At 31.3% G+C, this 17176-nt stretch overlaps 1 long non-coding RNA gene across 1 annotated transcript in view; it reads left to right on the top strand.

Moving 5' to 3' along the window:
• LOC136796985 (uncharacterized) overlaps positions 1-17176 on the top strand; it is a 173561-nt gene that overhangs the window by 117092 nt on the left and 39293 nt on the right. The window lies entirely within an intron of this gene.

Raw genomic sequence — 17176 nt, 5'->3', positions numbered from 1 at the left:
AGTTTTGTATCTTCATTCCACCCTTATCTAGTTATGCTACAAACCTTATACGATTTATTCTTAGTAATATTACATCTATGTAGAACACACTGTTATAAAAAAATTATAAATAATGTTTTCATTTATTAATCCTAATTTGTATTCTGTGCATCTTACTGTTAAAAATGAGTAAAGGAAATAATGGAAAATTAGGGAAAAAACCTGTTTTCTTTAACGTAAGACATGACTATATGATTCAATAAAATTGTTTTACTACTGGCTGATCCTGCTCAATAGCCTCAAAAATATATACCATTAACAGTCTGGAAAAAAAACTATCGATACTATACAATATATTATTATATGTATACTTATGAGTAATGTTGTAATCTGTATCAGTTTTGAAATAAAAAAAAAATAATTTAGCCATGATTTATCCTTTTTTTACATAACTATGAGGACAAATAAAATTATTTTCTATTAATCTAATGGTATACTTCTTGCCTATATATTATTATTACCTATTTCATGATTAGTGCCTAATTATTGCCCATCGCATTTATTTTATGCTAATGAGTCTATTTTACATAATGAAATCTTGATTTTGTCTCTTATTCAATTTTATTGAAATGTGCTTGCCCTCATTTCTGCATTATTGATTTCTATTTTTCATATTTGTAATAGATAAATATTATTTTTACTGTTTTTTCTAAATCCTTTTTTGATTTTTCAAAATATACTTTATGAGATAGACATTACCCAACAGCAAACTTTTCTTTCCTGAAATTTTGATCTAGGATAAATTCGTTTTGATAATAAAAAAATCATAATTCAAAAAGCATTTAGTTCTAGTACCATCCACAACAGGCGAGGAATGTGCTTTATCAATCTTTGATATAATTTGGTACCACTAACTTTTGGGATCCTGAGAACCTTCTATATTTCGAAAACAGCTAGTCTTTATCAGACCATCTCTAAAGGGATTTTAATGTGGTTTTGACCTTGGTTTGAGCCATTCCTGAACAAGATGTAATTTAAATTAAAAACATAGTTTATGATAGTATTAGATTAGATTAGTATAAGATTTACTATAGGTTATTGTTTTTAAATTAGCATTATCGGAAGGAACTGAGAAAATTATTAGAGGGATAAGTACTCCGATCTAGAGATAAGCGTGAATCGGGAATCAATTCAAAGAATCATATTCTCAAGTGATTCGCCTGGAAGAATCTTCATTCACTTAGCGATTCCCGAGACTACATCATGTTGGTCGATTCTGTATTCAGGAGGGTCGAAAAAGTGGGAGTGGAGTTTCTACACGCAACAGTTCTTATACACAGCCGGGTAAAAATGCTCTCTCCCAACTGTCAGTTGCCACGACTACAGGAAAACATTATTAACGCATTTTGGACTCTCGAAAAGTCAAACGATAAATTAAAAAAATAATAATTTAATTATTCAAACAAATAAATGAAACCTTTAACGGCAGAGCACGAGGCGAACAGCGAAAAGGAAGTGTTTTTTTTTTGACATTACATTTAAATGCATACCAACTATTTACATTACATGGTCAACTTTGTAAAATTCAGTTATGATGTGGCGCCACATTCTTGCGAACATCAGACAAAGGAAAAAAATATATACTGTTTCGTTATTATATTTTTTTCTCTTCACCCCTGGTCTTTCACCATCCCAAAGTGGATGGATTCTTTTCACAGGAAATCTGAACCTGAAAACGTAAGACGTTGAATGTACAAAGCTACCCTCATCCCTCATCATGGAGGTGGCTACGCCTACCCACTTTTTAATACTTAGAAACGATCGAAAAAAAAAAGAAAGTTACAACAGTAATATCAGTTAATAGTCTTGCAAATAGAGTGATTTTTGTTTTGAAAAAATCCATCTAAAATTGTCCGAACTTTGATTTTAAACTTTAAAAATGAACCAAGTCTGGCCGGTATGTATTTTAGAGGTGAGTGGGTGTATCTTACTTGGTGGTTTATGATTATATTATTACACAGTAAAAACATTTAATAAAATCCCGCATACAATCATCCTTGCATCAGTCACCCTTGTCTTACATCGTGTTTATATCTTCCATTTTATAATAATTTGTTGATCAAAAATTGTATTCAGTCTTTATAAAATGATCTTACTATATGTTAATTAAAACGATCATTATTCATAATTTCTGTGGATTGAATTAATCAATTTCCGAAGAAGTAGGCTGCGGCGGAACCGAATCCATTGACAGAGCTAACACTCCGCTATCTGTAGAGCACACAAACAACTAACCATTATTATCAATAGAGTATACATTCTTGATTAAATGTATCAGCAGAGAGTTAATTAAACAGTCAACTAAATAAGTAATTATTTTTTAATTATTTTACAAAAATATATAATGTATTCTTTAATCATTTATCTGGGTCATGACCTATTTAATAAAATAAATGAGACTGATTTAGCCTGCATTTCATTAGGATTTGCATTTAAATAATTAATAAACTTGTTTTTATTTTCCGCGTCATTTTATTGTTTTGTTTGTGTTGGTTTAGTGGTGCTTTTTTTTTCTTTCTTTAATTCCAGCTTATTTGTTTTTTCTCTTAGCAAGTGCTGAACCCAAGGTTCATTATGGAGTGCTCTACTGACATTATTTTTTTATATTTTACTGCCTCATCTTTATAAGTTTATTGTACGAAAAGTATCAATTTCAAAAATTATATACAATATTTCTTCTGATCTTCTGTTTTATATACGTACAAAAATTTGACGATGTGTCTACTACATACACAAATGAAAAAAAAAATGAAATTTAAACTTTTAATACTTCAATGAACTCAAATTTATTTTTTTTTTTTTTGATACTTATTTATCACTGTACATGATTATACATTTAGTAAATTTGATATATGTTATTATAAGGTGATACAGACGTGTTGAGGAACTACCCATTGGTAACGAAACAAATTTTTTGACATATTACCGGTGGGATGCCAAAGTGGTAAGTTGAGAAATTTCTGAAAAATTATTAGTAGAGATTTAAGATAGAGCGGGGCTCTGTCTAAAGAAGTTGCTTGTTAAATACTTCAACGAATTATTTAATAATCCCTAATAATGATTCATTAAATGGTTATTTTATGAAATAACAACCTGTATATTTTTCTTGAAATGCTTATTGACTATTTTGCACATTCATTGAAATTAAGCTATATATTTTTAAAATGACTATCTCATAATTTTATGATTTATTATTTTCTTATTTTTGAAATAACTTATTTTCAAGAAGACGAAATAATAATTTCCGAGATAACTAAATTTTTGAAATAATTTCTAAAATTCAGATGGTGTCCTGAATAAGTGCATGAGAAAGTGACAACCCGTAGTGCGGTATAGTGTTTCTTGTAATTGAAGGCATAAAGACAGCAAGCATAAAGGCTCACATGGATATAACATAGTCTAATTATTGCTGTTATGACAGTATGTGCTGTCGCTCTATGTTTGAAGTGATAGTTGTTGGCATATGTAGCGGCAGTGAAGCAATAGCCACGTTATTACGGTCGTAGCAACTGCCACGGTGTAATGGTGCTACATGACCTTGACAGGTATCTTTACTAACTAAAATTGACTTCTTGTTGTAAAATTATAAATTCTTAAAATCAAAATATTATAAAATATTTAATTTGGATATTATTGTTTCATCATTCATAAATAAAAATACATTTCGTGAAATAATCATTTAGCAAATAAGATACGAGTAAAATTATAATAAGAAAAAAGAAAATGTAGCCGTTACTTTATTTTAATTTATGTTAGTTATTTTATAAAAAAAAATATTAAAACAAATGTCTGATTTTGCTATACTCGAATTAAGTATTTCGTAGTTTTTTTTTTTCCTTTCGGAAGACTACTTAAAACTACACTAGATTACAGCAAAATACATGTATTTGTAGATACGCAACAGCGGCTTTGCAATGCATATATCGTTAACACTATTATTGAGTATGTATTCAACTATATTAGCACTAAAATAGTACTCAAACTCATAAATATATATTTATTTCGTAAATAAGACTTCTCCGTCTTCGAAATTGAGAAGAGGACTGCCAGAAACAAAAAAAAATGTCAATAACTGTTTGGAATATTTACATTTGTGGAAAAGGAAATGGAAGAGAGAACTCTCAGGATATGGGAAGTGTATGGAGGGTAGATGGTTCGGAAGTAATATGGCTTTGGGAGGAGGGTGATGGAACCTCCGCGGGGGTATATTAGAGGAGTCATCTGCTGCCAATTTTGCGACACGGTTAATCCTCTTCCTCCGAAGCAGACCCGGCGAAGAAAAGCAATTCGATTCCGGCGTCCCGATTGGCGCATAATTGAAACGTTAGCGAGTTCTGATTGGTTAATTATTCAGGTTGGGTTGAGGACCACCCCTATTCGTTTCTAAGCAATTCAGGATTGTAAAGTGAAGTAAAAAATAAAATACGTCGCCCAATATCCTAAGGCTACGGTTGGAGTGGATGCGTGTTCTGACGAAGTAGAAATCGCCTAAATAGTTTTGATTAGTGGAAGCTTGTTCTGAATATACCAGTTAAGATGGAATCATAGAAAACCTTATATTGAAGTATATCTGAATAGTAAAAAACAGAAGAATAAGTAAAAAAATTGAATTGAATTTCAATTTAATAATTTAAAAAAGTTGAGACCCGTAAAAGCCACTTCTCTTATACCAATTCAATATATTCAACCCGGTTAAATAAAAATAAATATCAAATACAGTGAAAAAAGCATATAAAATGTTGTAAACTTTAACTTATTTTAATTTGTACACACTACGTCATGACCTTCATATTCCTTTTGTCCTTGACCTCATACCAACCAAATACTCAAAATTCCATATAAATCTTTTTATTCATCCTAATCCTTTGGTTCAATCCTTATACAGTTCCACCTATCCCTACAATCCACCTCGAAGGTTGAAGTGGCAGTGACCAAGAGACTTATTGTAAAATAAAATGTAATTGGAGTTCTAGCAGTGGTCAGATGCTCCACTCAAGTCAAGTGTTTGCGGCATGCTCAGCCACCACTGGCTCATTATCAGTTATGCGGTGTGAGTGAAGGATATCTTGGGATCTTTAATACCTCTCATACGTGGGGGATAGAGTGGGGTCAGGGATCACAGGTCGGTGTAAATATTGTATATAAGAGTGTAATTGCGACTGGTGATTATTTTATTTATATTTTTTTCATGTACATTCAATTCTTTATCCTTCTTTGTATATATTCAGAGAGAGATTTTATTTATTTTTATGTAATTTATTTTTCATTTATTTATTTATTTTTATTTTTATATTATTTTATTTTAGTATGAATGTAATCAGTTATCACTATTACTTATTGCCCGACAACTTTGTGGTAGATTGTAATATTTATCAATAAATAAAATTAATTAATAAAAAATTTTTAAGAGCGAATAAATACCTGTTTCCTTCAGCCTCTCCTATGCTCATCGAGTAAAATACTGTCTCAATTTGTTCATCGTAACTGAGATTAGGATTCTCTCCAGTAGTTACGGAAATTCGTTATAGTTATACTCCCGAATATGTTCTTAGAAGTCAAATATGACGAGCAGATGGCAGCCATCCCCGCAGTCAGGTCTATTTTTGGACAACAGTTCGCAGGAATAGGACATTCTTTCGAATATCGAGTTGGCAACTGCTTCCTGTAGCTGGAGAGGATAAATTGAGGAGGACAAGGATCTCTGTCAACAGGAAGTGTGAAGGAATGGGCACCCATTTAATGAGGCATCAACGAAATCATCAGTCACACACACGCTTGTTCTCATATTCTTTTCTACATCTTTGCTATAATCAATTTTTAATAAATTTTAGGAATATCATTAACTTTGTAATCGAATTTATATTTATTTTTAAAGCTACTGTTAATTCCGTAGATACTTTAATCTTGATGCAGTTTATTAGCCTCGCACATAGTTAAAATTCACAATGCTGCCAAAAACATAAGGGCTTCTGTGGAATGAAGCTCCTTTCTTCTTAAATTTATAGGATAGCTCAGTATCTGCGCCGAAATGTTAGAATTTTACATTTCTATTCTGATGATTTTTTTTTTTGTTTGATGCCCCCACCATGTTGCATTTTTAATTATTCTTAATTTCCGTTTCTTCTTTTTAGCTATCGTAGAAATATCTGAAGTTTTATATACTTCATCCTCCTTAGCAATGCCATAATAATAAGGTGTTCAGAAAATGGAACTGAAACTCTAAAATGTTAGGGGCTGTTCTATAATAATATATTCAAGGAAGAAAAGTTTATTTTTGTAAAACTATTTTAAGGCATCAACCACTGCAGGGTCATTATTGCATTAATTTCCGACATTTTTATTTCCTTAATATCCCAATTTTTTATTATTCCTTATTTCTTTAATTTGAAATGTATAACTATTAAAAACTAAAAATAGGCACTTGTATTAAAATTTAAAAGTTTATTAACATATTCTGTTTGTTATCCCCCAAAATTGAATGGAGGTCTGCTGGTAATTTATACAAAGATTTTAGGGAGTCGTATGCTTACCATCCAGTTAATATGTGTTTTACGTTGAGTCGCGCTCCGCAACTTGGCATGCAGGTGGAGAATCACGGCTATAAGATAACCGTGGGTCAGGCGCGTATGACCTTTTCGACGGCGCGTCAGAATCATCTCCTCTCTGCGTACATTTCTAGTGAAAAGCTTTAATTATCTTTAAAAATCTTTAAGAAAAGGTTTAAGTGTCTTTATGAACCTTTAAGAAAAAGTTTAAGTGTCTTTAAGAACCTTTAAGAAAAGGTTTAAGTGTCTTTAAGAACCTTTAAGAAAAGATTTAAGTGTCTTTAAGGAATTTTTCACCTGAAACAAAGGCAGGTTTGCAATTCAGTTTTGTAAACTTGGATAATAAATTAATGTTAAAACACGTTTTCCAATGTATTAATAACTCTGGCTAGGTCAATAGGTTGATAACTTTTCATTATTATTTTTTTCGTCCTCCTTCCCCGTAATTTCTAACATACGGGGATTATCTAGAGGGTCCTAACCTACCATCGTAGGGGGTCAAGTTTTTCTTGATAAAAGTCCACACTTCAAGCGGGATTTGAACCCGCACCGCCTGCAGTCCTTAGGTTTCTGAGACATGCGCCTTAATAACCTGAGCTACGGACGGCACAATAGATTGATAACCACCCTGTATACCATAAGTGTAAACAAAAATAAGAAGAGTTAATATCACTTTGGATAAATGTAACCTCAACATAAGGGTAACATCGAAAAAAAGTTGATGTCCTGTTATAAAAATTAGTAAAGCCTTTATTAATTAAATCGAAGAATATTACATGAAATGTTAGCATACGAGTGGCTTAGAAAAATAAACAGATTTATTGAAACGTGATTAAAAAAATACTGAAATGGGGAAAACGTAAAGTTAGTACGAATAGCATTATTGCAGCGTAAACATACACTAACATTGGAAAAATATAAGTTACCATGTTTTATAGAAAATTGCATCATAAAATATATGATCAAATAAATGTTTTGTCTTGTATGGCTCTTTTTCACGATTTAAAGACTTAGAATTAAGAGACATAATACCTTACGGAATGGCTCAAAGGAATGACAATCTAAGGCATTGCTTTTAATTTTTAAAATCTTTGAAAGTCTTATATATATTTCATTTGATAACACTGGATGCCAGAGGAGACCGGAAGGTCGAGGCACTCTTAAGTATCTAGTGGTTTATCTACTTCATCAAAACAATAGTCAAGATAAGATTTCATTTTTTATAATTATTGAAGACTAATTATAATTAATTAATATTCGATAAGTTACTATATCCTAATATTTTTCGCAATTTATTACTTTAAACATTATTATTATAGGCCTGTTGTTCGTTTTCATGTCCAATGTTATTACTATGTATCTACTAAAACTACTACATCTCCGTACACGTAATAGAGCAATGAATAAAAGTTTATGTTTTAATCAATGCAGTTGACGACGAAGGCTGAAGATATATCTAGAAGATATATCATCCATAAATAAATAATTTGCGAAATCAACAGGTTAATCTCTTAATTAAGATATGGGTCTTAGATTTAGGTCGAATTACATCCTGTTCGTTTAGATAAAAACTTTTTACTGAACGCTAGGTTGATTATTGGGAACATAGGGAACCAAGGGTTTTTCACTATACAAACCTGCATGAAAATAAAGTTATAAAACGATCTATGGTTTTGAGGTTATTAAATATTTTACAACTTATATAAGAGATTTTACTTTTAAAGTAGGAAGTAGAGGCGTAGAAAGAATTAGTGAAGGGCAGCGGGCTAAATCTTGGATGGGACCCTTCGCCTCGTTAACTGGGAAAGGTGTGAGGATGAACATAATATAACAATTTTTGGTTAGTTAACGTACAAAAATGTTTAAAAATTTAGTTTTATTTCGGAATGTTTTCCTATGTTTTAATCAATACAATAATTCAATATATATTTATATACAATATTCAATAATTCAATATGTATTGAATTATTAATAATTATCAATATTATTAAGGTTTTTTACCATATGTTCCGATACCTGGCCAAGGTGGGATACTTTTCAAGGGACACTTCACAGGGACACTCATATCAGTCTCTTGTCAGCTTTTAACACCTTGCCACATGTCGAAGGATCGGAAGCCAATTAATCAGGTAGACACTTTTCCTAGTGAGAACATTCTCATCCCCCCTCGGGCCTAGGGGAGGCGCTCACCTAGGGGTCGTTTTGTCACCTATGGCCAATGAGCAATCAGATTAAAACAAAGATAACGCCTCTAAGGGAAGGTGGAAGAAAATTTGCAGGACAACTAGACCAGGAAAAAAGGGCTTTGAAGACGAAGACACAGAAGTAAGAACATTGAAGAGAGGGCAAGATGCACATTGACCAGACGAAGTCCTAAAAACAAGAACGGCTATGGGACCTGGACGCCATCCTTTATGAACAAGATGGCACTCACATTACTACACACTACAGCATGAATCAACCATCTCAGCTCTCATTCAGATATATATTTACATTACGTAATAATGTACTAATCATATTTTATGGCAAACGATTTATCTGTATCATTTCAATCATTTTAATAACATCATTTATCAACCATTGTAAATAAATACTTAGATCCTTTATGTAGTTTATTTACTATCATATTACACAATACCACCCCTTATATTATATAGGTTATAGTAACAACATTTTATAAATATAAAGGTATTTAATTCGTAAGCTGATAAACAATCAAAAAGCCTTTGGAAAAGAATCCAATTATAATAATAGTTTTGCAGGACTCAATATGAATTAATTAATTAACTTATTTTTATATTAGTGCTTTCAGTGATTATCCCGGCATTCCGAACAGAAACATATAAACAGTTATCTCACTACCAATGGTAGGGAAGCTTTGCATTTATGTAGATAATGAAAAAAAAAAAATTATATCCTCAGAATCGAAAATTTTCAGTTTGAAACGTCAATGAACAAATTTGGTTCCATGTCTCTTTCGATCTGTGGTCAAGTTTGTGTCCGAGCATATTCCTTTGAAACGTCATTCATTTTGATGAAATTTTCAGGAATTGTGAGTGTTGACACCTTGTTAGATTTCAACGATGTAGAAAACTAATTTCCTCGGTACTGCTATGTTTCAACTACGGCTCGTTCCCTAGATTTTATTTTTAAACAACAAATAATTAAACTTTAACTGTCGGTAATCACGTACCTGATACAGAGAGAGGATAATTTCGAGAAAATGCAATTTTCATTAATGAAAATGAAGGAACAAGAAAGTAGAAATTGTGAGGAAGCTACACTGCACTTAGCAAACTTTTTTTTTTTTATATTGCAAGAGTTCAACATTTGTATTCATTTTATTTTTTATTCAATTCTCATCGAAAGTGAATCTCTACCCCTTTAAATTTAACTTTTCCGTATCGAATATTTTTGTACATATTTTGGTATTTTAAAATACGGCTAAATGAAACTAAAAAAAATGACATGCATAAGTATTGAAAATTGGGAGTGTGGGTGTTGGTAACAGTATTGGGAGCGCGGTGGTACCGTGGTAAGGCACGATGCCACTAACTCCAAGGACCTGGGTTCAAATCCGGCTGGGCAGAAAATTGTTTTCTGTTGCACTGTAACCGTGAGTCAACCCTGTGGATTCTAGGACCTCCTGGGGTCCACCCAGCCTCGTAAATTGGGTACCCTTAATCGAGTAAAAATCTGGAGGCCGGACGTGATTTTCACCAAATCACCTCCTAACACAAACTTGTGTTTCAGGTGGATGGTCACCTAAAATGACTAAAATCATGAACAAGTTGGAGAATATTTGTTGTTCGTCCTTTGATATAAGTTTAAAATATAACCACTCACTCATTCGTTTTTATTCGAATTAGCATTGTTGTACAAAAATATATCATAATTGTTAAAAACCACCTCTCCAACGTAAGAGTGTTTACAGTTATAGCAGAAGAGAGAGTATTGGCCCAGAAGCCAATAAAGCAGCGTTCGTGTCCCCGGCGCAGGAGACCTTATATTGCTGTCAGGTGGCTATATCTGTTCTCTTTGTTTCTATTGACTCTTATATTGCCAGCCAATCATAAGTCTCTCTGTCTAGATTTTTTTTTATGTAGGCAAACTTCGGTGGTGTTGGAAATAAATAAAGATGGAGAAATATTCACTATTTTCTCAGGTTTCTTGCGAGTCTGTATTATCTAAATATTTTTGCTTTAGGAAAAGTGGTTGTAAACAAAAGACATTTTTTAAAAAATGATTTTATAGTCTCCTAAGTTAAAAAAAATATATATTTTTTTATAAATTTTGCTGTCATCGTCCATCATTTATGGCAATCTTTCATTTAACAGCGCAGAATCTTCATAAAGATTTTAATGAAGAACAGAAATAGATTCTCATGAGGGTTTACTTTGTTAATTTATAAATAAATACCTTTGATTTGTATAGCTACTGCAAAAGGAAGTTATTTCTGATTCCTAGTTCAACTGCCAGGTTTTACTCCAACCCATCACATATCTATTTTTATAGATAAACATAGATTAATTATGGACAGCTACTATTCATTTTATAATGATGATTTTGGTTAAACAAAACTTATTTTTTGAAACGTTATTTATTTCGGTAGATAGAGCAGAATATTGGGCCCACCAGATTATAGATATATTGTCAGAAAAATTTGGATTGTTAACATAATTAAACAACGTGCTACTAGTTAAAGTCTAAGTATATGAAATTTGAAAGTTAATATTTGAAAAGAACCAGATACCAATCCTTCCATGATAAACTTCCCAATCACCCAAACCATCTCGTTTCTAACCTGGCCTCGAGATCTCCGCTAGAAATTTTTGTGGAGTTCTGTCAATAAATAGATTCTCTACATGTTGGTATCATGTCATTGTATCACAGCAAATTTACTTAATGTATATATTTTTATATAGTCGTAAATAATAATTAATAAATTATTAAAAAAATATTTGAAAGGTGACAATCCAAAAAAAAATTAAACCACTAGAGAAATGTTATAGTAAAGAGCCGGCACAATTTTTGATTACTCTAATGAAAACTACGTATGATTACTAGTCAAAATTCATGATTCTATCGAATATAGCAAGGGGGAATAAAACATGACCGCTGTTCAAAAACGTTAACAGAAGAGTAATTTTTCATTTGGAGCTCTATATCTTTAAAACTACCAACAACACTAGAAAACCTAAGAGAACGCCATTTAAAGTAGAGTAAATTTACTAAACTATGAGCTCTAATAGACATATTTACGTTCAATAATTCCATATTAGAAGTCTGGACGTGGAATAGTCTTTGAGATATAGATTTCTCAAAATAAATTCCCTAACACTGATTTTTGAGATCACTCGTTAAGAAATCTTATAATTTAAAAAGTTATATCTCGAATACAGTTGAACGTAAATATTTCTATTAGGGCTCACATTGTAGAAAATTTACTCTACTTTAAATAATATCTTATATAGGATTTCTAGTGTTGGTGTTAATTTTAAAGATAGAGCTCCGAAGAAAAAAGATTTTTTTTTTTAATGTAAACAGCTGCCATTTTTTAATCCCCCTACCTGTGTTTGGAAACTCATCAATTTCGTCTGGTAGTTACACATAGTTTTCATTAAATTCATAAACAATTGGGATGAAATGCCTGCCTTTTTTTCTCCTTTTGGGCTCTTGTACTATTTCTTGATTTCTTATCAGAAAAATCAAGAATTAGTTCTTCAAAGCTTATTTTTATTAAGTCAATATTTCTTGGCATTATCATGCTTGTCAGATCATTTTATTAGTTTCAATTTATCGATCCAGCAATTAAGGGGAATCCAAAGATCACAGAGCCCTAGGCCTGATCCCAGTGGGTCTTAAGTGTAAACATTGCACTGTACACAGATAAACTACACAAAAATATTATTAAAAATAACAGCCGTGACACAACTTCTTATCTTATATTATGAGCTAAAATGAAATCCTATATTCAAATCAAAAATTGTGGAATGTGAAACTTTTGCTTATAACTATTATAACTATAATAACTATTAATCCAAATTTGGTTCTATTTCGCTTTACTAACCTATAATAATAAATAAATAAATAATAAATTAATAACACTATTGATTGGAGTTTATGAGCATATATTGCATACAAAAATATGTAAATATTTGGTATCTTTTAATTATGTGGTCTATACATAGAATAGATGCATAAGAATAAATTAAAGGGTATATTTGTTCTTTATTTTTGACTTTGAAAAATAATTTCCAAACATTTAACAATTATTTAATAATTTTTCATTATTCATAGTCTAATGTCAAAATAAGCCTGAATATTTTGTCTAATTTAGTAAATAAAATAAAGTTGATCTTAAGATTTAGCGTCTTATACGTATTAGAATACGTATTTACATTTGACATCAATTGTATTTCATTTGTAATCAATGACTTTCATTGCAGGTTGTGATTGTTCTTAAATTAGTCAATTTGTTTTTTGTAATTTTCAAATCCTCTTTATTTATATATAATTACAATTACAAAATATATGCTAATACATAGATATATACAAATTACATACTGACTTTGTTTGCCGTATGGCAGTATAAGTTGAGTTACAGGGTCCGCTGAAGACGGTTTCACATTGGTAACATACTAGCTGGGGGCTTACATAGAATGGAGAGGGACCATTCCGGCTGGTGGTAAAAAATAGTCAATTTGTAATTCTAAAAATTAATTTATATTAGTAATATTAATATAAGTAACGTGGAATAGTTACTTTTCATATAACGAGAATTTCAATCAATATCATTACATTTATTTTTATAGTATAGTTATCAATTAGTGTATTAATAATGAGGTCAATTTTAACAGCATCTTGGTTTATCAAATAGGCATTTCAAGACATTGGTATAGACATTTGTTCGTAAAACATAATTAGTGCTGAACCGAAGGGCAAAGGGTCTTATGGATCGACCGAAGTGTAGATTATTGAAGTAGAGGATTGATTTAGGTGCGACCATGAGGATTTGGGTTTTGATGGAATGCAATGATATTGATAGAATAGTATTACGGCATTGAACCTCTGCGTTTGTTTGGAATTTAATTTATTTGTAATATAGCAATTTATTGGTATTTTTATGGCTAATTGTTTTGTTCATTGATAAACGTCTGAGAGGTAGACAGAAACGTAGATGGGAGGATTACATTAAAACTGATTTAATATATTTGGTTAGGAGGGGTGTCACTGGAAAGATGTATGTAGAGAACGATATGGGGTATCGGTATCAAACCTTTGGTTTCGTTAAGTCTTCAGTATTAGTATTTATTTTGTGTGTAATTTTCTAGGTTTTTAGAAGTAGATAGGTTTTTAAAGTTTTTTTTTCATATTGCCCCATATTAAACTTATGCTGATAATGCCACCTTTTTCTAGATTCTACCACACTGTGGATGAAATATCTTATACTTGAAAATGATAAGGTTTGAAAATAATGATAAGCTGTGATGATAAAATAAGCTGATAAAACAGCTTTTCTGTTGTTGAGATAGGTTAGCCAGTTTGATCAGATACTCTGTTTAAATTCGTAAACCTTCCATATGAATATAAATTATGGGACTACTTATTTCATTTTAAATTCCTGAATCCGTTTCACCAATATTTTTCTAAAAATTCGAGTAAAGTTATTTCTGTCCTAAAAGGAACTTCAACACTGTGTGGTAAAATAGCTGCAATATGTGGAATTTTATTGGAGACGCAAAACGTTAAATCACTTTCACTAAAAATAATATGATACAAGAGAATATGATGATGATAAGAGAGATATATGCTATATAGTTGGACAACGTTTCTTCTGTTGCAATACAATAAGAGTTGAAATAAACAAAGTTGAAAATGCATTTCCTATTTCTGACAATGGTGTAGCACTACTTATTATATTTTGACCAATTACAGTTGTTTCAAAAGAAAGCAAATTTTTAAGGCAAACAAAACAACACGAACAAAACTATTTTTCATCAAGTGAAACTTAGTGTGTCAATATTGAAATCAAAATATATTCTTGACACATATAATCACTGTTCGGTAACTGCCTTGGTTTCTATTTCATAAGTCTCTTCGTATATCATGCCTATCTAAAATAGATCAAAAGGAGGAAAAATGGACTCGTTTATAAAAAACAAGCTATTGAATGGCTAAGGCGATGGTGATGTCTGAATTTGTATTTGATGAGATCAGATTAACGATCTAAGAAACATGTGTTAGGTGAAACGAACATTTATGCTAAAGAGGTGAAATCTATTCCCAATCTCTAGACTCGAGTTATTAACGGATTCCGAACCAACGCCTAACACCGGCCCTTCAATTCCTTTGTCAGTATTAAAGTAGGTCTATCGTTTATAGAAGAGGGCTGGTGGCATATTGGTCAAGTCTATTGTTAGCAATCCGTCTAGTTAGTAATCATATTATTGCTGCGAGGGGATTGTTAGTATAATAGAGATCACTGTTATCAGAGGATAGTGTGGGTGTCAGGTGGTGGACTGGGTTCACAGGTGGTCTTCTATGTCTTATTCATGCGGTGTTACTTTAAATGTAACTAACTAGTAGTGGGAATTGATTGAAAAAAATTAGTTTTATCTCGTTTTGAATGGATTATACCTTTAACATATTCTTCCTACAAGCCATTTAATCAGAAAAATAAATGGGTATCTATATAATAAAAGCAATCTGTGTGTTGCGGGTACTGTAGAGCCTTGTTTTCATATCTAAGTTATATCAATAGAAAATCTAATTAATCTTTAATAAATTTTATAATGGCTTCAAATATAAACAGAATCATAAAGAATAACGAATACAACGATAAATTAAACAGTGTGTTGAGGTCAAAGAAGAAGAATGAATGAATTTTTAAAAAAATAATACTCGATTACTTAAATACAGGAAAAAAATTAGGTATATATTATAATTTTCTATCGGTTTAATGTGAACAAAATTATAATGCAAAAAAAAAAATAGATTACTTAATTAAGATAGGGAACAATGTTAAGTTTCGTTTTCTGTTTGACAAACGTAAATATAATTCGATTTGGATAAATTGTGGATTTGTCCATCATCTCATCAACGTTCTGGATTGATGCAGAACTGAATGACCCTATACGGTAAAACAGCTACACTTAACTCAAGACATGAAAAGGTTTTGTTCATATACATAATTTCATAAGTTTTCTTCCTTCTTCCTCACTAGGTTCGTTTAATTTCAATTGAACATTAACTCCTGTCCCGTAGGGTTTCTCTCTATTTTAAGTAAACCACTATTATAATATGCTATGTATCGACAATACTGGGTTAAGAAAAAAGATTTAATTTAATTCAATGAATATTCTGAATATTCATAAAAACAATAGATTGAAGGCCGTTTGAAGTCGAGGGAAGTAAATGACTACCTCACGACTGCATCGGCGCCGGTTTAACTCCAGTCTAGGTGGTCCACTTTTTTCATTTCCGTGGTTGTCCCACGAAATGAAAGCTTGACCCCCTTCCATGGTTAGACTAGGCTGATTACCTCTAGGTAGATCTGTAGTATCTAGTTCTTGATTTAAATATATTGGTAATACATTTTTGAGAATTGTCGGTCTGTTCCCAAAGGATACTGAAGTTATGTATGATAGAAATTGAAATAGACAAATATATAATTAATGCGGTTTCTGGAACCTCCATCAGCTGTTGAAAGCTTACTATATTGATTTAAATAAAAATTTATATATTTTCCACAATTTAGTAACTTAAAAAAACGAATATTCCGAAATTAGTTTCTGAGCATATCATGATCGGTGATGGAAGGGTTTTTGAATTCTTTTTGTGCGTGAACATTTATCCTGGAATTGAAATATGAAACAGAGGGAGAGGTAATAGCAATTGATCGGATAGTGGAAGGGAATATAACCAATAATACAGCCCCAATGCTGCTCGAAACTGACACGAATTCCATCGGGTCGGCAAGTTCATTTGTTACTGTCGGTGAAGTTGGTCCGCGTCAAGTTGTCATAGTCGTAGCAATTAGTCCACGTCCATTTGTCTCGGCTACATTTCAATCAACCATAATATCCAACAATAAAACCATAAAGGTCGCCTCTGTAGGTACCAGTAAATTATTATCATGTTTGCTGTATGTTTATGTCAAGTTACATGATTGTATTAGTGCTGTTAATAGAACAGGTTTGTCTCAGTCATGTTCTAGCTATCTGGTAATGATTATTAACAACGAAACTGTAATACTTATGATTAATTTCCCGGATAATTAATTATCGTACATAATTAAGGTGATAATTTTGATTTAGATAGCATTTAAAAATGTAGTATTTATTTTATTTTAATGTTGATGTATGAAGATACTTTCTCTGGAGTTTTTTTTATAAAAACATCTTTTTTTCTATTCAAGTAACATTTAACTCTTCATTTTCAGGTTATCTAATGTCTTATAAATATTTTTATCCATTTCATAATTAAATTTTTTTCAATAATGATATGATTTCCCGAGTAATTAATTATCGTACATTTTTATTAATGGAGTTGAAAATTTGGATTTAGATACATTTAAAAATGTAGTATTT

The sequence above is a fragment of the Halyomorpha halys genome, unplaced genomic scaffold (assembly GCF_000696795.3).
Source record: "Halyomorpha halys isolate HHAL.00 unplaced genomic scaffold, Hhal_1.1 Scaffold932.1, whole genome shotgun sequence".
NCBI classification, from domain to species: Eukaryota; Metazoa; Arthropoda; class Insecta; order Hemiptera; family Pentatomidae; genus Halyomorpha; species Halyomorpha halys.
This window is presented reverse-complemented; position numbering and strand designations above follow the sequence as displayed.